General features: G+C 35.3%; 1 non-coding gene across 1 annotated transcript; it reads right to left on the bottom strand.

The window, feature by feature from the left end:
- Positions 1-20104: 20104 nt before the first annotated feature.
- Positions 20105-20246, bottom strand: LOC147825917 (U4 spliceosomal RNA). The gene has a single exon (XR_015440196.1). It is a non-coding gene; the product is annotated as a U4 spliceosomal RNA (small nuclear RNA).
- Between the last annotated feature and the right edge of the window lie 346 nt (positions 20247-20592).

Raw genomic sequence — 20592 nt, 5'->3', positions numbered from 1 at the left:
CAATGAGAAATTTTCAAACCAACTTAAGGCAAAAGTCTTATATTAAAAAGAACAAAGATAAAAAATTTTTCTGGTTGTTCTCAGGAACAATGCAAGACAAAAAGGAAAGGAAATCAGCCAAGATTTCTTTGTCTAAACAAAATAAAATTGAAAGAAATACATTTGCTGAGGAATAAAATATAATTTGTCATAAGCAGACATGTACTTCAATAAACAATAAAGAAATTCTTCAAACTGAATGGAAAAGATACCAGATAAAGTTATATTCCACACAAAGGAAGAGTCCAAGAGAGAACGTAATTTAACTATTTGCTATTTTCATGACATACTTATAACATTTAATATGAAGGCATAAGTAAATGCAGATGGATGGTAAACAGTATACATTATAGCCACTGATCATGAGAAAATGAACTCTTAGACAAAATTGACTTCAAGATTAACAGAGATAAGAAGGTTCTTTAAGCAATTGTAAAATGGTCAATTCGTCAAGTAGATATAAACAAACTCAAAAGTATATACACTTAATAAAAGAGCTTCAAAAATAAACCAAGTAACATTGACAACTCTAACACAAAAATAGAAAATGCCATAATTATATTTGGTTATTTATTATACTTATTTTAAATCAGAAAAAATAATAAGTATAGCTACTATAAAACATTTGTTTAATGCTTTAATAATTCAACATAATTGCTATTTTTAGGATACTTTACAAAAGTATATAATTATTTTTGTAATCTTGGACTAGGCAAAATTTCTTAGATGAGACAAAGTACAAAAAGTAAAATAAAATAAAATAAAACTGGAAAATTTGGATTTCATCAATATTTTTATAAAATTCTGATACTTAAAAGATATTGTTTAATAATGAGTAGGCAAGCCTACTCATATAATGTGGAAATTATATATTATATATATATACACATATATATGGATGAAATATGTACACTATATAAATATACAAGGAACTCATTTTCCAGATACATAAATAAACCTTACAACCCAGTCAAAAGTCAAAAAATATAATTTTGAAATGGAGAAAAAAATTGAAAACAGTTTAAAATAAAACTATATAAAATAGTCAATAAAGAAACAGAAAAACCTTCAACACCATTAGTCATCTGGAATATGCAAATGGAAATCATAATGAAAAGCCAGGGCACATACACCAGAATGAAGAAAATCAAATAAGACGATATCCACAACTGCTGGTGAAGATGCATTTTAAATATTCTCTAGACATAATAGTCCCATGCCATATTAGTTACTGAAGGAAAATTAAAAACATGTCAAAATATCATGTAAACAAAATAGATCTACATAAATAAAATCTCATTCATTTTTGACAGAAAACACAAATGTAGTCCAATGGTTCCAGAACAATTGGACATGTGTAGACAAAACAATTAAGTTTGGTTTAGCAGTCACACCTGAATAAAAATTAACTCTCAAAAGAGAGCAATTAAATCTAAAACAAAAGTATAAAACTTTTAAAAAAATACCAGAGAAGAATATTTTGGTGATCTAGGACTTGGGAAAGAGTTCTTGGACGTAACATCTAAAACATGGTTAATCAAAAGAAAAATAGAGGAAATCTTGTTGTTCAATAGATAAAGAGAACTGATTTTTCATGTCAGCTTGGCCAGATTGTAGTGACTGGCTCTTTGGTCAAATGTCATACTAGATGACACTGTGAAAGTATATTTTAGATGTCATTAACATTTAAATGAGTAGACTTTGAAATAAGTAGATACCCTACATAATCACTGTGGAGGGATCCTCCAATCTTTTGAAAGCCTTAAGAGCAAATGCTAAGGTTCACTGAAGATAAGGAATTTTGACTCTAGAATGCCACTCAGAACATGCACCTGTGATTTCAGCTGTCAGGCTTCAGATTGCAATTTCAACATCAGCAGAATCTCAGTCCTACCAGTTGGTCCTATGGATGTCAAACTGACCAGGTCCTATAACTACATGAGCCAATTCCTTAAATGGTCTATGTCTTTAAATATATGATATCTCCATGCATATGTACATGTATATATATATATATATTTCATACATATATGCATAGATATGTAATCATTCTATTTCTGAGGAGAACACTGACTTACGTACAGCTCACTAGATTTGAAAACTTTTGCTCCATGAAAGTTCCCATGAAGAAAATGTGAAAATAATCTTCACACTGGAAGAAAGTATTTTGTAAATCACATTCCCGGCAAAGACCTAGTCATGATAATAAAGAATTTCTAAAAATTAAAAATGCAAATTAAACCATGAACAAAAGGCACGAGCTGGTATTTTGCCAAAGGTACACAGATATCAAATACATGAAGAGATGGTAAATATAAATAGCCATGAGACAAACATAAATTAAAACTACAACAAGATATCACTATATGTCAATTAGCATGACTAGAGTGAGAATGGCAAATGTTGGCAAGGAACTGTAGAAATGGCATGAATCACACGTCACTGGTAGGCAAGTGAAATGTTACAGTCACCTAGAAAAGAGCTTGGCAGTTTCTTATCTTGCAAATCTAATCATGTAGTGTAAATACTAAATGACCCAGAGCAATTTCATTCAATGTATAATTTACTATAATATACCAGAGAAAGGAGGATTTGTTTTCACACAAATACCTGCCCAGGAATGCTTCAAAATCCTCAGTGGCATGGAGGATCTCCTTTCCAATACTAATCAAAGTGACTTTTAATAAACTTTATAAAATTACAATGAAAGGATCGGTAAATGCTTAACTGGTAAATCTTACAAAGCTGACAGACAAGCTGACAAACTGAGATCAAAACCTTATCATCTTTAGAAAAATATTTAAGATAACAGTTTTTAATTATTGAGTAAAGGTGAATAATTCCAATTTTACAGCATAGTTCCAGCTTTCTAAAGGAGGCATACTAACAACGATTATATTTAATATCCTATCTACACTAGTGCTTTGTTTTATACATTATAACACTGTGGTGGAATAGTGATAGAAAAGATATAGTAATGTATATATCTATATATGTAAATATATCTAAAAGGTCTATTAATTTTTGATGTATTCAATATGTTACAAACATATCCCAAATGTGTTTTTACCCAACTGTCTGAGTTCTGGGATATATTTCCATGAAACTGGATCCGAACTTCAAGGGCAGGGGTGGAGAATCCCAACTCATGTACGGTGTCCCCTGCTATTCTTTCTTTGAATTTTGTTTAATGCTGAGGGGACATTTTAATGGTGAGGAGACACATAGCAGGGCTATTCCATATAACTTGTGGTAATAAGCTGACTATTTAACCCTACCAAATGGCCTCTGATGGACTGGAGTAGATTTGAGCCAGTGCTGCAAGCAAATTTACATAACTACTGGTGGCCTAAAAGGTAGGGGTTGCAAGATAGGATGAGGAAGAAAATGAGTGTCCAAAAGGAACAGTGGGATCTTCTCTCTGGGAGTTAGAGCTCAACATATGAAGAAACGTGTCAAACATGTGTAGCAGAGACAAAAAGAAAAGAAAGAATAAGAATGAAGTAAACAAGCCATGAGCAGAAGTAACCATGATAAAAACATGGTAAAGAGTATAAAACTAACTTCATCACCATGCGCGAGGGCTTTCTGGGAGTTTAAGCCTCCATTATGCACTTCAGAATCTCCTCTAAGTTTAAAAATGATCAATATTGAGTATTTCATTTGCTCTTTAGATAAGGAGGTATTGGTATCTTAATTTTACAAATAAAGGTATTGAGTCTTAATTTGTCCATTCTCAATGACTCAAAGATCCTTAACATTTCTATTATTCTGTGTCATTTTTTTAAACAAAAAATGTGAAAAGAAAGAGCATACAGATGAAGTGCAAAAAAAAAAAAAGGAAACAATCTTATTCTGAAGTCAGAGTCATCTTTAACCTTGTGGTTTTCTGTCAATTTTTATTTTTCAAGTTAACCTCTCAAAACCTCCAAATCTCTAAAAACTGATTACTTTAAAAAATTTTTTCTGGGCCAGGGATTTAGCTCAGTTGTTTCGTCGCCTGCTGCTCAAGTGCAAGGACCCAAGTTTGATCCCTGGTACAAAAAAAATTTTTTTTTCAACCAAATTCTAATATTAAATATCAAATAAGTTCACTTCATGAATTCTTTTATTATGTAGTTCTGTTTATGAAATGAATTGTGCCACACACTTGCTTTTGCAAGCTTCTTCTAAGAATATTCTAAGATGTATTTGGAAATATTCAGACATTGTTTCTTGGGCTCAGGATTAGTGATTGAGAAGGTGAGAAATCTGCAGTCTCAAGGTTAGAACTGAGAAGACCTGTGGACATTCCTGCATTTTGAGGGAACAAAATCACCTTGTGACGTGGATTTGTTTTTTAGCTTATTTATGCCTTTATAATTCTATTGTAATAGTAAAAGTAATATAATCACATTGTTAAAAATTAAAAACCACAAACGTGAAAACAGAACCATCCCTAAAAACCCACAACCTAACAACAGTATTTGACAAAAATTAATTCCTAACATTTTTTTTCACATAATTCTTTTGAAAGGTGAACGCTTCATTCGGCAGTTTGCTTCATTTCCTCATACAATTGAAAAGTCACTTGCTGACAGTAAACTAGTGGCAGGTGTGCTTTCGTGTTGACAGCTGTGGTTCTGACATGGATCACAGACAAGCCCTGCTGGCAGTACCAGAACATCTGGAGCATTTGGTCACATTTCAACAGCTAATCTGAGGGGACTGTCTTTTTCTATTTCAGAAAATAAAAGGAGTCTTGGACCCTCCGACTGTATTTGTGTTGCACTAGGTCAACAATTTATTCCATTTATTATTTATTAAATATGGAGGCAAAGTATCCCAATAATTTATTGTCTGGGAATGAAATTTTGGAACAAAAATAGTAGAAGCAAGTTTATTATAACTTCCTTTGATAGTTTAATAGCAATTGGTTGACAGAAAGCTAACCAAAATTTCATGCCTGTTAAAAACTTGTGATGGCAACACATAGAAGACATTCGATATTTATCAAATGAGTGAACTGATTAGGTTTATTGTTCTAATTTATTTTTAAAAATAATATCCATTGAAAATGCTTCTTAAATAGCATTTCTGCCAACATTGTACTACCCGCTACCAATTTACAGAGATATTGCACAAAGCAGTAGCAAATGACATCATTTCCAGTTGGTAGATGAGGATGCTCATGCTCAAAGAATTAAGATCAGTGTTCTGTCAGCTTTCCCATGGTTGCACACACTACTGGACACCCGCAACTTAAAAGGGACAGGTTTAATTGGGTTCATAGTATTTTTCCATTGTTGGCTGGCTCCAAGGCACAAACCTCATGGCAGGAGGGCCTGGCAGAGCAAAGCTGCTCAGTTCATGGTGGGGGAGAAGCAGAATAGGGCAACAGTGCCATAAAGGCAGGGATGTGAGACCAGATGTACACACTGAAGTTGTACTTCCATGGGTTAGAAGCCCTACTGATCCCCCAAGAGAATCCAAAGTCAGTCAAATGGAAACAGCACCCTGACCTCCAAAACTGGCTAAACTCTGTGACTAGCAAGTAGGAAAAGATTCTTTTCCAGGTTAGGATTCCAAATATCATGCACTTTCCACTGTGTTTTCTAAATAACATTACACAGACTTTCAACTTGCTGTGAATGTGTGAGTTCAGTAGAAAGAAATTACATTTTCTTCTTTACTATCAATTTAATCCAAATATACTAGACCACATTGTGGATAATGAGAAAATTTCTGCCATTCTATTCATGATATGAGTCATTTTCACCTAGAAAGTTTTAGAAATATGAAACAGAGGGACTTAATGTGTTTCCAAGCTCAATTTTTCTGAGGAAACTGCAATGGCAGATGAGAAGCAACAGTGCCACAGACATTCAGATGATCACAGGACCCTCCGGGACTTGGAGACAATGGGACGAACAAAAATCCTCAACAGGATCAGAAATCCGAGGGAGAAGCCCGCCAAGTGAGTCAGTCCTGTCTCTGGCTGTCTACAGAAAGGAGCAAGGCAGCCTCTCCACGCCAGCACTGCTTGCAGCTCAGGCTCAGTTACTGTTTCTCTTGCGAAAGGATCTAACTCCTGGGAAGGTAAGACAGACACTTGGGGGGGCAGTAGCAGCCTGTCCCTTTCCTCTTCCGATGGGGACCCAGTGCCCAGCTAGAGTCCCAGGAGATGGCCTCTGCAGAGTGGATCCCGACAGAGGGCAGAAGGCAGAGTCACTTAGGGGGCAGGGACCCAGGTAGGATCAGTGATCAAGGAGAGGAAGAGAAAGTAGCACCGTGCTGGGCGGGGCTGCAGAGCCAGGCCCTGAGCAGTTGGTGGGTTAGTGAATCACAGGCCACATCTGTGCATGGTGTGATCCAAGGTCAGAGAAGACACAGCAGCCCTGCCACATGGGCACCTCCCCGGACACACACACACTCCCAGCCTGTGCCAGCACGGTAGCCTGTCCACCTGCCCTCCAAGTGCCTGAGAGCTGTGCCCATGGGGATCCACGCTCCTAACCTCCAAACACTGCTGAGCTTGGGGCCAAATGAGCTCCTTCCCACTGGCTCCCAAACATGGCTATGTTTCAAGCAGAGACACCTCCTCTGCTGAGCCTAAGCTCTAAACTCCAAAGAGTGCGTGATGGAGACAGAGAAGCAGGAGGGTGAGTCTGGCACAGGAGAGAAGCCTGAGAGGAGAAAGGTATTGCCTGGTGTTGTCACCCAGAGAGGGGCAGAAACAGCAGATGTAAACAGCTTCGGGATTACCATGGAGGGAAAAGCATGGAAATTGAGAAGGCCCTTCTTGAAAGAACAATAGAGGACTGGTGCCCTTCCTGCTGTGCCTTCCTTGCCTCCTATGCAATTGAAATTGATCTGAACATAAAACAGCTGAAAATCTCTCACTAGTCACATCCACAGGCAGGCGACAGAAACTTAACAGAACCCTGCCTGCAAAGGGAATGAAAAGCAGGCTCAGGAGTCCCCTGGGACCTCCAAAACTCTACACGGTGGGCAAAGGAACAAATTGTCAGAGGGAAAGCAGCTCACACACCCATAAAAACATCCAAAGTGGGAGTCACAGAGAGGACTGGAGCTCAGCCTCCCAAAACTGCTGCAAGCCAAGGCGCCTCCCTTCATGCACAGAGGGGAAAATACAAACCCAGACTGAAGAATAAACAGGACCGAGTGAAATTTTTACTTTGGTGTCTTTGTAGGCTTGCATGTGTGTTTATCTTCTCTTTCTTCTTTCATCTGCTATAATAGAGAGAATAAAATTTAATTTGTGCTTTGGATAGAAAGTTTCATAGTCATGGCAAGAATCCATGAAGCACAAGCTTTCTATCAGCATATGAATTGGGTCCTAACCTTCTTACAGCTTCTCCCAATCTCCAATTATACATCTGTCCCTCTTCTTCCTTTTCCCCACTCCCACAAATAACCTCTTAAGCCATTTCTCCCCCTCTACCCATTCCACATACATAAATAATATCACCAAACTCCCCTTTCCTTTCTTTCATTGATGTCATCTCCTCTTATTTCTTCCCTTCTTTCTGAACTATTTTCTTCATCTCTTCATCCCTCATCCTCTATCCCAGCCTACTTGTCATCAATACTATTTCCTTCTCTTCCTGGGTTATTGAAAACAGTGCAAAATATTTAAATCAAGTGTTATATGACTGATGTATGGTTGCTTTGACAGATGCTGATATAACCTTCTGTTGTTCCCTCTAGGCAACACAGTGACTGGGACTAACCCTATTACAATGAGTAAACTGAATAGCTGCACAATCACCAAAACAACAAAAGCCAAAGTAACCCCACAGGGAGACATACATTACCTGAAGAAATCCCCACAGCTGTGACACAGGTGCTCTACCTTAAGTGGTCTTCCACCCAGAGCACAAAACAGCAGAGAAAATGACAAAACAAAACAGCAAAATCCCTCCAAAACTCTTAGCTCCTCAAAGGCTGCTCTCACTGGCACTGAAATGAAGGAAGTTTTAGGAAAAGAACTAAAAGAGCAAATGATTAAAGTATTTGAAGAGATCAAAGAATAAACCAATAAGCAAATCCATCAGATGTTCAGTGATCTTAAAGAGGATGTAAATAAACAGGTAAGGATCTAATTAATAAAGTATTTAATGAGTTTAACAAAAATGGATTGAATTAAAGAAGTCTATGCAACATACGAATGTGCTCTTCTATAAATAATTCAAGATTATGAAGAGAAATAATGTGGAAACCCAGCTAGGAAAACTTCAATTGAAAGTATCAGCAGCAGGAATCACCAATCTGATTGGAGACCATCGAACCCAGTGACAAGGTGGTGACTAGATCATGTACTCCGTGATGCACTAAAAAATCAAGATGCAGTGGAAGTGGGATCAAACAGCTCCTAGACAATGCCAGGATTACAGGAGTTAGGGAAAGGTTAGAAGATGACACCAAAGGTAAAAAAAAAAAAAAAAAAAAATAAGTCTTCACTTAAATAATAGAAGAAACATTTTTAAATCTAGGGTAAGAATTAAGTATGCAAGTAAATGATGCAATATAGAACCCCAAATATCCACAACCAGAAAAGAATCTCTGAATGACACATCAAGGACACAATCTCAGGCATTTAGCACAAGGAGAGAATACTAAAAGCTGTTAGAGAAAAACGTCATGGAATCTATAAAGACAAGCCTATCAGAAAAACTGAAGATTTCTCAAAACAAACATTTAACGGCCAGAACAGATTGGAGTAAAGTTTTTCAAGTTCCAAAAGAAAACAATTGCCAATCTACATTACTACATTCTGCAAAATTATCTTTCAGAATTGATAGAGGAAAAAAAGACTTTCCAAGAAAAAGAGAACCTAAAATATTCATGGCCATTAAACCAGCACGCAGAAACCCCTCCAAAGAATCTTAGATAGAGATAGCAAGGCCAACATCACCACAAAGCTCAAATGAAAGAATAAAAGTAACTGGGAAAATAGTTAAACAAAAGGAAAAAGTAAAGGAATAAGTACTGGAGTAATAATTGAATTACAGAATTCAGTAAATACCTCTCAATAACATTCAATGTCAATGATTGTAACTCTCAATCAAAACATATGACTGGGAGATAGAGTCAAAAAATAAAACTTAACCATATGCTGCCGACAAGAGAATCACCCTTATTTACACACACACACGCGCACACACACACACACTCAAATGACATAGTATAAGTGAAATGATGGAAAATGATAATCTATGCAACTGGAGCCTGCTAAATGGAAGAAAGAGTAGCTAACAAAATGGATTACAACATGAAATTGATCAAAAGAGACAAAAATAGTCACTACAAACTGGCAAATGGAAATATTTTACAGGAAGAAGTAACAAATATAAATATACATGCACTCAATGCTGGCTCATCCAATTTCATCAAACAGAAACTGTTAGACATAACAAAACAGACACAAACATAAGTACAACAAGCTTTCAATGCCCACTCTCACATTTCTAAAGGTCAAGCAGACAAAAAAAAATTAAGAAAGAAATATCAGAGTTGAACCACAACATCAAATAATTGGAATTAACAAATATCTACAGAGTGTTTAATCCAACAACAGATACACATTTTTTTTGGTAGCACATGAAACTTCCTCCAAAATAGATATAGTGTCTTAGGCCATAAAGCTTCCTTATGGCCTCTTAGGCCATAAGCTCTTGCATACTATCAGATCATAACAGAATGAAAATAGAATTCAACAGCAAAGGGAACCACAGAAACTATGCAATTAAATAATACACCCTGGAATAATCAGTAGGTCATAGCAGAAATCAAAGAATAAATTAAAAAGTGCCTAGAATCAAGTCCCAATGATAGCACAATATTTCAAAGCCCGTAGGACACAATGAAAGCCTTTCTAAGATGGAAGTTTATAGCTGTGAATGCCCACATTAAAAAAGAAAATTGAGTGATTCCAAATAAAAAACTTATTGATGAATGTCAAGGTTCTAGAAAAGGAAGAGGAATCAAAATCCAAAACAAAAATTATAAAAGTTAGAATGGAAATTAATGAAATTGAGTGTAACAATAAAAAAGATTGACAAAGAGTTATTTCTTTGAAAGAATGAACCGGATCGATAAACCTTTAGCCAAACTTACCAAAGAAGGAAAGACAGGACTCATATCAATGCAATTAGAAATGAAAAAGGCAAAGTCACAATGGACACCGCCAAAATCCAGATGATTATAAGGAAATATTTTAAAAACTTATATTTCAAGAAATTAGAAAATCTAGAAGAAATGGGAAAATGTCTAGACATACATAAATAATCAAAATTGAACCAAGAAGATATAAAAACAGACTAGACAGAAAGCAGGGAATGAAAGAGAGGAAATGAAATCTTATCAACTAAGGAAAGCACAGGATCTGATGATGGATTCACTACTAAATTTTACCAGAACACCAGGGCCGAAATAATACCAATACTTCTCTAAGTCTTCTATGAAATTTAAAGGGAAGGAACATGCCAAACTCATTTCTTGAAGCTCGCATTCCAGACGTGGAGTTAAGGAAACCTGTAGGCCAATCTCCTTAATGGACACAGATGCAAAAATCCTAAGAAAGATGTTTTCAAACAGAATGAAACAAGTCATTAACAACATCGTCTGTCATGACTAAGTTGCCTTCAAAGTATGTAAAGCAATAAATGTAATAAACTGCATAAAAAGAATATAAATCACAAAATCAAAACAATAGGTTTAGAAAAATGCCTTTGACAAAAATCCAACATCCATTCATGATTAAAAAAAAACAAACTTGGCAATAGGTGTAGAAGGAACTTATCTTAAACTGATGACAGATCTACTGCAACCTTATATTAAATGGGGAAAATCTGAAAGAATTTCTTCTAAAATGAGGAAAGACAAGTGTGTCTGTTCTCACCACTCCTGTTCAATATACAACTTGAAAACTTAGCCAGAGCAATGAGGCAAGAGAAAGAAATAAAAGATGGAAAAATAGGCAAGAAAGAAGTGAAACTATCCTTATTTGCAGGTGACAAAATCTTTTCCACATAAGACTCCCAAAAATTACACCAGAAGCCTCTTAGAACTAAAGGAATACAGCAAAATGGCAGGATATAAAATTAATACACAATATCGATACTATACCAGTTCACCAACAAAGTACCCACTGATAAAGAAATCAGACAAACAATTCCATTCATAAGAGCCTCAAAAATTAAATACCTAAAAATTAAATTAAATACCTAGGCATTAACTGGAAGTGAAATACTTCTATAATTAAATTTAAGGTATTCTGGAAAAAGAGATTAAGGAGAACATTAGAAAATAGGAAGGCATTTTCTGTACCTGGATAAGCAGAACCAATATTGTCAAAATGTTCATATCTCTAAATATATGTATTTTATATATATATATATATATATATTCCATTCCAAACACCAGTAGCATTCTTCATAGAACTAAATAACCTTGAAATATAAATTGAACCAGAATAAACTGAGCAAAAAAGAACAAAGACGGAGGCATTATAATCCCAGATTTCAACTTACACTGAAACACTGCAATAATAAAAACAGTATGGTATTGACATAAACACAGACATGTTGACCAGTAGAACAGAATTGAGTATGCAGAAACAGTCCCATGAAACTTTAGCCATCTGATTTTTGACAAAAAAACAAAGAACAAACCTTGGGGAAAATGGTTGAACATCATTGGTCATTTGAGAAATCCAAATTAAAACAACTTTGAGATTCCATCTCATTCCAAAAAGAATGGCTGTTATCAAGAAATCAACAAATAACAAATTCTGGAGGGGATGTGGGGAAAGAGGAACACTTCTCCACTGTTGATGGGACTGTAGACTTGTGCAACCACTGTAGAAATCAGTGTGGAGATTGCTCAAAAAAATTAAAACTAGAGGTCCCATTTGACCCAGCTATTCCCCTTCTTGGTATCTTCCCAAAAGAAATAAAGCATCATACCACATACCGATAGCGATATATGTGCATCCATGTTTATAGCAGCAAATTTGTAATAGCTAAATCTTGGAAATGGCCCAAATGCCCATCAACAAATAGATAAAGAAGATGTGGTTATTTATACAATGTAGTACTACTCTGCCATAAAGAAAGATGAGCTTCAGACATTTATAGGTAATCAAGACCATACTCTTAAGTGAAATATGAAAAAAAAGCTTTTGTATATAGTGAGGGAGGAGGGCTTGAGGGAGGCGGGAATGGGAAAAAAGAGGCAGGATGTATCATGTACAAGTATAAATTCCCTATGATGAGTGTTATCATTATGTATATCTAAAATGTACCAATAAATGCTTTGGTTAAAAAAAGACAAATAAGAAAAGAAAAGTTAAATTCAAACTTCACCTTTCAGTTTTTAATTTTACAGTATGTCAAGGGATAAATGGGCAACCATCCAAAAATATTAATTGCAAACTCAATCACTGTGCTTATGTGGGTGTATGAGATACGGGAAACACCACAAAGTAATTTATCATCAGTGTTGTGCCAATAGGATGTGGCTCTTATAGTACTCACCCCAGAGTGTTCATTCAGATGAGATGTGAACATTTTATGGATGAATATGTGACTAATGGATAGAGATTAATATATTTTCTTGCCCCTTCTTTATTGAGAGCAGAGTATTTATTTATCAGTACCCACAGTGAGGAATGGTTCTCTGCTATTTTTGTTCTCAGACCTAGTCATTCAACTTTTAGATTATGATGGCAGTTATTTAGAAAGATAATTTCTGACATGATTTGAGGGGTTAGTATGTCAAGAAAATAGTGTAGGGTTAAATACTTGAAAGCAGTTTATTCTGGCACTGCCTAAGAAAGAATTAACAATCATACCCATGCTGAGACCTGAAAATGTTGGCCTGTTTTGGGCACCTAAAGAAATTACCCATGAAATGAACATTTGGAACCTGACTCATTACAATTCAGTTAGTGTCTGCAGATGAATAAGAATCTCTGCATAGATACTGAGAGCTAGAGATAAAAAAATTGCAGGGGAAATGACACAGGACATACAGAGTCAGTGAAAGGGGAAGATCATAGGTAAAAAAGGGCATATATCCCAAGCCATGGAAAATAATACATTCAAGTATTCAAGAAAATAAATCTTACTGATGAAATATGAATTTTAATTTAATTTGCTTATGGAACAACATATTCTGAATTACATAAGTTTTGTTTTATATCTATATTTTAGTCAAATATTGATTGGGATTTCATCTTTCAAAGAGGATAATATTTCCACACACTCAGAAGATGTAGACTCAATTCTAAAATTAGATTTTGTTAAAAGACACAAGGACAAAATGTTACATATTTCATTTTGAATGTAGACTTTTAGAAGAGGATATTATAATACTGCCAGAATATATATTTCATAAATATATCATTTTCTGTTAATATTCAATATATGGCATTACCAATTTCATAGGGTCATAGGAGAATTTCTAATATGTTTTATTAGGGAAGTTTCATGGCTCCATTCTCTGCCTTTTCTACTTATGCTGTCCTGTATGTTGGTTATGATCTAGAACTTTTGGACCACACTGCACATTGCTAAGGTCCCTGTTATATGGAAGAAAGTTAGTAGTTACAGAACTGAGCGAATCTACTATCTCTAAGCCGGATATGGTTTGAATGTGCCCACCCAGATTTCATGTGTCACAAGCATGGTTCTGAGTGGGGATGTCCAAAGGTGGTGGAACCTTTAAGATGGCAGGGGCTTAGAGCAAGGTAGCTGGGTCACTGTATACACTGCTTGCAGGAAATGTCAAGGTGCCCCTGTGAGCCTCCAGTTCCTCTTGGTCTGAGAGTGGGTTGGTATGAAAGAACAAATTTGGCTCCACTTCCCTCTGGCTATCTCACCAGATCCTCCCTTCCTCACTCATTCTCAACATGATGCCATTTGTCACAAGGCCCTTACTGGAGGCAAAATCAATAGGGTCACATGCTCTTGGCCTTTCGGACTCCAACACAATGAGATAAATATGAACATCATGAACTCATTTTTCTTTGTAAAATAACCAGCCTCAAGTATTTTGATATAGCAACAGAAAACAGACTAATACCCAAAATAATCCTGTGCAGTAATTTCTTGAGTGTAGCTCCATTGTACCATAGTTTCATTAACCTTGCTAACTTACACATAAATATTCACACATAAACATATACACATGGACACACAGTTATACAATCCTTTATGCAATGTATATGGCTATACCTCAGTATCACTGTGATGTGCCTCTTTCCCTAAGTGACATTCTCCCTGGTTGCTTTCTGTTTTAGAAATAGGATAAATTCAATACGTTATGGAATAGTAGATACAAGAAACAATGTTTGGCGTTTACATATGTTATGAAATACATAATACATAATACTTGCATAGTAGTCAGCTTTCCACTGCTGAGACAAAATACCTGACATAAAGTAGGAAAGATTTACTTTGGTTTGTGGTTTCAGATGTTTCTGTCCTTTTTTCACTTGGCTTTGTTGCTTCTAGGCCTGTAATGAGGTAAGAAGATCATGACAGAGGGTGGCAGAAGAAAGCTGCTCACCTCACAGAAAGCAAGACCCAAGTAGATGAAAAGAGCAAGAGAAAAAGGGGCCACGTACAAGATACACCCTCAGAGTCATATGCCCGGTTACCCACCCCACCCAGTTAGGACTGAGCCGCAACAAGTCCACTGAGCTCTGAGCCTTTCGTGGGGAATCCACAGAGCCGTCACCTCAGCACAACCTCTAGGACATTATTGCACAGGGGACCAAGCCCTTCATTTGTAAACTTTTGGGGACGATTCACATTTAAAGTGCAATGCTTTGTGTTCTCAAATCCAACACAGATAAATGAAAAGCAAATATTAGCTATAAAGCAATATTTTCTACTACATTGTATGAGAAAAGAATAAATGTGAATCTAATTGTCTTAAAATAGATACTAAAAATATATGTACAGAATATAAAAATATTTATGAAAATATACATACATATAGAGAAATACATGTCTCCTTATAAATGTATTCTTTATATCCTTATCATTCCTTTATATCACCCTTTTTTTGTGCCCATTACTGTCTATGTTAGTTATAAGTAGATTATAACTTCCTGGGTGGTAACATTTACATTTCACTCTTTGAATCTAAATTGTCTCCAATTTTCTTGTTCGGTGCCACATTGCAGATAATAATTTTGAATGGTTGTTGTTTTTAGGGCCTCATGTTAAATAAATGGTGATTTAAGGAATATTGCTTTTATTTGTCTGAGAGCTAACACAACCCAAAGCCTGCATACTTAAATGATGGGCCAATAGACTAAATCCAAAATCCATAATATAATTTCTGACATGATATTGCAAATTCTCTGGTTCATAATCAGAGATGCTCAGTGCTTCTGAAAAGCAAAAAACTTTGTATCTTAATCTCAGGTGATATCTCCATTTCTACTATGTGACAGCCAAGACTTGGAGTGAGATAAATCCAGTGGTTCTCTTTGCTAACTACTCTGTCACTTCTAGGTAACAAACTAAACCTTTGTGGACGCATTGTGTCCTCTAAAAATTTCTGATTGAATGATTGTCGGAGTGATTGTTGTGAGCATGAAAGGTAATGTTAATAACTGGAGGGAAAAATAGACTCCCAGCACATTGACTAGCCCTCAATGCCATTTAATAAATGAATACTAATTTTCACACCATTTAGGGAGAAATGATATTTTGACAAAGAACAGGCAAATGACATAACACAGAAGAATATTTCTCTTTTATTTTCAGAATTCCAGAGGGAAATGTGCAGGGGAAAGGTACCTTAGTTCAAACTTTAACTGAAATAGAATCTTCTGTTACTTTCAAAAGACAGAGGCTACTATAAATATCTGCGTTGTTAAGACCTCTTTCTTTCCCCAGGTGTTAAGTTCTTTTCCTCTTCATTTCAAAGACACCAAAGACTTGTGATTCTCCTCCCGGCTCCAGACTGTGCTTTCTTACTCTTCTCAGTTGTTTCTCTAACTTATCCCCCAATTCCTAAGGCTAGCGTGTCTTGGGAGGTAGAACACCCTTTGTCCCATCACACACACACTGATTTAAAGATCTGTTTTCTCATCCAATGTTTTTAAACATCATCTCTGTGCTAACCCTACCCACATCTTTAACTTTTTCACTGATTTCTAAACTCGACGTTTATATACCTAAGTGCCTTTATGACATGCCACTTAGGACTATCACACGCTTCTCCGAGTAAACATGTTCAAATTGATCTCCTGACCTTCCATAGTCTCCAGTTGGTTATTTGGTTGGTTGGTTATTTATTTATTTATTTACTTATTTATTTATTTATTTATTTATTTATTTATTTATTTATTTATTGCAGAGCACAACTTCATCTTCACACTGCTTAAGTCCTATCTCTGCGTCATCCATCTTTCTTCCCCTTTTCTCACACCTCTCGTCCAATGTATTGGAAGTTATGTTGGCTAACCCTTGAGAATTTACCTGTATTATGCATCAGATACTTCTGTTCCCTTCTCTGGTACTGTGCTTACCCAAGACAGCACTGTCTCCTATCTGCATTATCATAATACCCTTAAAACCCTTTAAAAGATCACTCTGCCTCAAAACTTGCCCCTTCTTTACTTACATGAATTCTTCCCACTGTGTTACAAGAATTATATGATAAGATTTTCACTTTGACACTGTTTTTGGTGGGACTAGAAACAGTTCAAACAGGAAATAAAGAGGTGGGATGTTTGTCGAGATATATTAATGAAGTTAGTAATGGGCAAATTTGCTCAGACAGATTTGAAATGTAGGAAAATCCATAATTTGGTGGGCTATGCAAATTTGCTAGGATACTTCACTTGGGAAATTACAGATGAATTTTAATGAGCTGGGTTTGGAAACCTATGCTTTGAAAGTACCATAGTGGCTATACCATTTTTGTCACTTTGATGTTAGTATCATTGTTTTCAGTAGTTTTAATTACTTTTTTACTATATGTACCCAAATCCTGGATTCCTCTACCATAATTTCATTCTGTATGGTTAAAAAAGATACACAGGTAGTAAATAATATAAATATAAGTAACAGTGAAGAATGGATCAAATTCAAAATGCAGGGCGAATCTGTACAGCATGAGCATCCTACTAAAAATAAGCAGCCCCAGTTTAGTGGATCTGGCTAGTTGTCGATACCAGGCTCTTATGCCAAGGATAAAACATTATATTATATGAAAGTCATTCTACAACCATATAAACAAAGTCATAAATTTTCCATTAATATCCCACACATCCAATTACAATCTGTGAAAGAGATCACTGATATATTAGTAAGCCCAAGTAATATTTTCCCATGTCCTCTTCATGGTAAAGAACTAGAATTGGCTCATATGCACAGACTACCAACATACTTTAACCTGATTCCATTTAATCTTGTACAATACTTCTGCTGCTCCCCCATATCAAATAGCCTAATGCTTCTCAAACCAAGCAGGCATGAGAATAATTTGAAGAAGTAGTGAAAGTCCTGGAGGCTTAGGTTCAGTTAAGTAAGTGTCTGGTATTCTCCTAAGCACATACCAGGTGTCTAAATCATAATGAGCACAGAGACTAATAGGGTTCATAGTTGACCTTTTATACCTCAGGCACCTGTCCCTTGCTTTAGAGATTCTTATTCATGAAACTTGAGGTAGAGCACAGGAAGGTCCCATGTGGAACACTTCCCTAGGATATTCTGATCAGCATTCTGAATTAAGAAACAGTGCCTTGGTTCAAATTTCTATCAGTCTGGAAGGATGTTTCTGCCATTATCACTAATGAAGAAGACAGGTCAGAATCTCCCTGATGTAAAGAGTGGGTGAAAGATGGGGATGGCTCTTTAAGATTCAGCTTCTGACTCTAGCTTAAAACAATTAAATCTGACTCTCTTATAATGAGGGCCATGAATCCACATTGTGTATCAGATTTCCTGGATGGTTTTCTTGCACAATAAATTTTGAGAAATTCTAATTTAGAGCTTCTCTTCTTTTTAAACAATTTTTGAACTCACTGAACAAAAATCTCTGGACTGGATATTGGTGTCCATATTTCTTAAAAGTTGCCCATGGAGATATTTGAAGGTCATCGTATTGAAGGGCTCCTGTACTAACTCTAATTTCTTGGCTCAATGATTTTTTCTTTTTGCCTACTATTCATTCATCAAACAGTGATGCTCTTTGGATTTATCAACACTTTAAAAATAGATCTTGCAGTTTAACATTTATTTTAATTCTTAAGATATTTCTCCCTCTCCTTCCATAAATTCAAGGTAAATAAAATAGAAAATTATATCTTCTACTTTTTTGTGAAATATTTCAAGCCATAACCTATTTTGGAATATGAAAGATTTATGTAATAAAAATGTAAACGAATGAATGAAGGCACAGTGGTACACACCTATAACCCCAGCATTTGGGAGGCAAAAGCTCCTGCTTTATCACAAATTCAAGGGCAACCTGCACTAAAAAGAGAGATGAAGGATATACAGCAAAACCCTGTCTCAAACAAAATAACAAAAACATTTAATTGAATGACATCATTTTCAAAGGCATTTCAAGGTTTCTTGTTTCCTATTAACTATCTTAATCATATATAATTATAAACTTTATATTAATAAATGGAACTGTTAAACAAATATTTTATTAACACTTAGTAACATTAGTAAATGTTTTGTGTACTTGTAAGAATTATCTAATTTGGTAAACATAAAATAAAAATATACTTATGTTCCTCTCATTTTGCCATGATAAACATCTTTAATCTCACTAAACTCTTCATCTGTTTTGATTAAGAATCTTTCTGAACTAAATAAATAAAGTTTTAAAATTAATAATTATGAAGACTATGAAGAGAGGGAGATAAACTCCTTGAGTAAAAATGTTCATTAAATTAAAAATGGGAAACGACTTCATGTGAATAATCATATCTACATAAGACTCTTTATGACTGGCAAGGAAGTCATGGAAATCCTGCTCATCCTGGTGTTTTTGCATCTGCTCTGAAGCATGGGGATGCATGTGTGGAAGAAGAGTTGACCTTCCCTTTTGATTGTTTTACTTTTTATCTTTTTATTTTTTGTACTGCTTTCCCTTTGTACTAAGAAATATTTTTGATATTTTTAAGATTCCAGAAATAACAAGAAAATGCATCAAATATCCACAAATGTCAAAATAAACTATTTTTAAAATCACTTTTTACATTTTCCATTACATAGCACTAGAAATTGCATATATCATTCATTATTCGTGCAATTATAAAAACAACAAAATGCCCTTGGTAAAAAGAAAACAGAACATTAAACTTTGGCCCTGCTCCTCGGTATTTTGAAGATCTTATATGCTAAAGATATCAAGGATAGAAAGGAAAGAAATGAGGTAAGTGAAAATGACCAAATAACCACCCCCCCAAATCCTTTCGTTGAGGGTGTCATTTATAAGAGAAAATCTATAATTTCATTTTTCTGCTTTTTGATAGGCCAGAAATTTAGATGGATTTATAAATATACTATGATGGACACAGGATGAATCATATATTGGCTGCCTCTTCATTTGTGACAACTCTAATGCTACCCTGTTAAGATTTTTTTTCTACAGATTATTTTCTTCTCTAGTGATTTCACATTGGCATCTATCTATCTATCTATCTAGAGAGATGCTTTTTATTTTATTTTATTTTTACTGTACAATGAACTTAATTACTCTAGGACAAAGTTATTAGCAACGGCGTGATCAGAATTTTACAGCTCCCATCTTATTTTCTACTAAGTCCATGTTCTTTGACTAGAGAATTAAGCCCCCTAAAGAGCTTTCAATGGTTTCCTTAGAGGACCAGGAAAATCAAGGTGATTCTTACTGATGATAAAGTTTACAGGATGATACATAAACATCATTTTATAATAAGAAAACCTGGTTATGTTATAATGTAGTATATTCAGCATGGCTTTAAGAGACTAAATGCTATGGAATATAAATTTGGCATGATTTTGAAAGATTTAAATAACAGACTTTGGAGAAATTTTACCTTTGCATTGGGGCATTCCTAATTATTTTCTACAGATTTGTAGATGATGTAGAGAAGCATTTCTCTGGGCTAACTTATTTTCTGTTAGCAATAATCGCGCCTCGGATAACCCTCATTGGGTACGATACTGCCACTGCACAAAGCTTATTTTCTGAATACGGAAAAAGAAAAAATATGCCTTAAGTGTTTGCTTGATTTATGTCCATTGATCCCATTGTTGACTGTGTCACATAGGCACATGCCACAGCAAACCTTGCCTCAAGTTAGTCCTCTCGGAGTCAAGGACAAAGGTAGCAAGAATGCAAGCTTCGTCACTAGAAAGTGGAAAGCCCAAGTGGCAAGAGGTCAGTCATCACATAGATTAAAAAAAACCATGAAGTAATAAATCTAATCGATAATATGTTGAAAACTCAACAGGAAAAGGAGGATATAAGTAGCCTAATATTTCATGAAATACTTCACAGAGGAAGTGGTATTTGAGCTCAAACTTG

Source organism: Heterocephalus glaber, unplaced genomic scaffold, assembly GCF_053883595.1.
Source record: "Heterocephalus glaber isolate CG9 unplaced genomic scaffold, H.glaber_assembly_v1.0 deba00001481, whole genome shotgun sequence".
NCBI classification, from domain to species: domain Eukaryota; kingdom Metazoa; phylum Chordata; class Mammalia; order Rodentia; family Bathyergidae; genus Heterocephalus; species Heterocephalus glaber.
The sequence above is the reverse complement of the archived record's forward strand: the minus strand, read 5'-3'. Positions and strand labels throughout refer to the sequence as shown.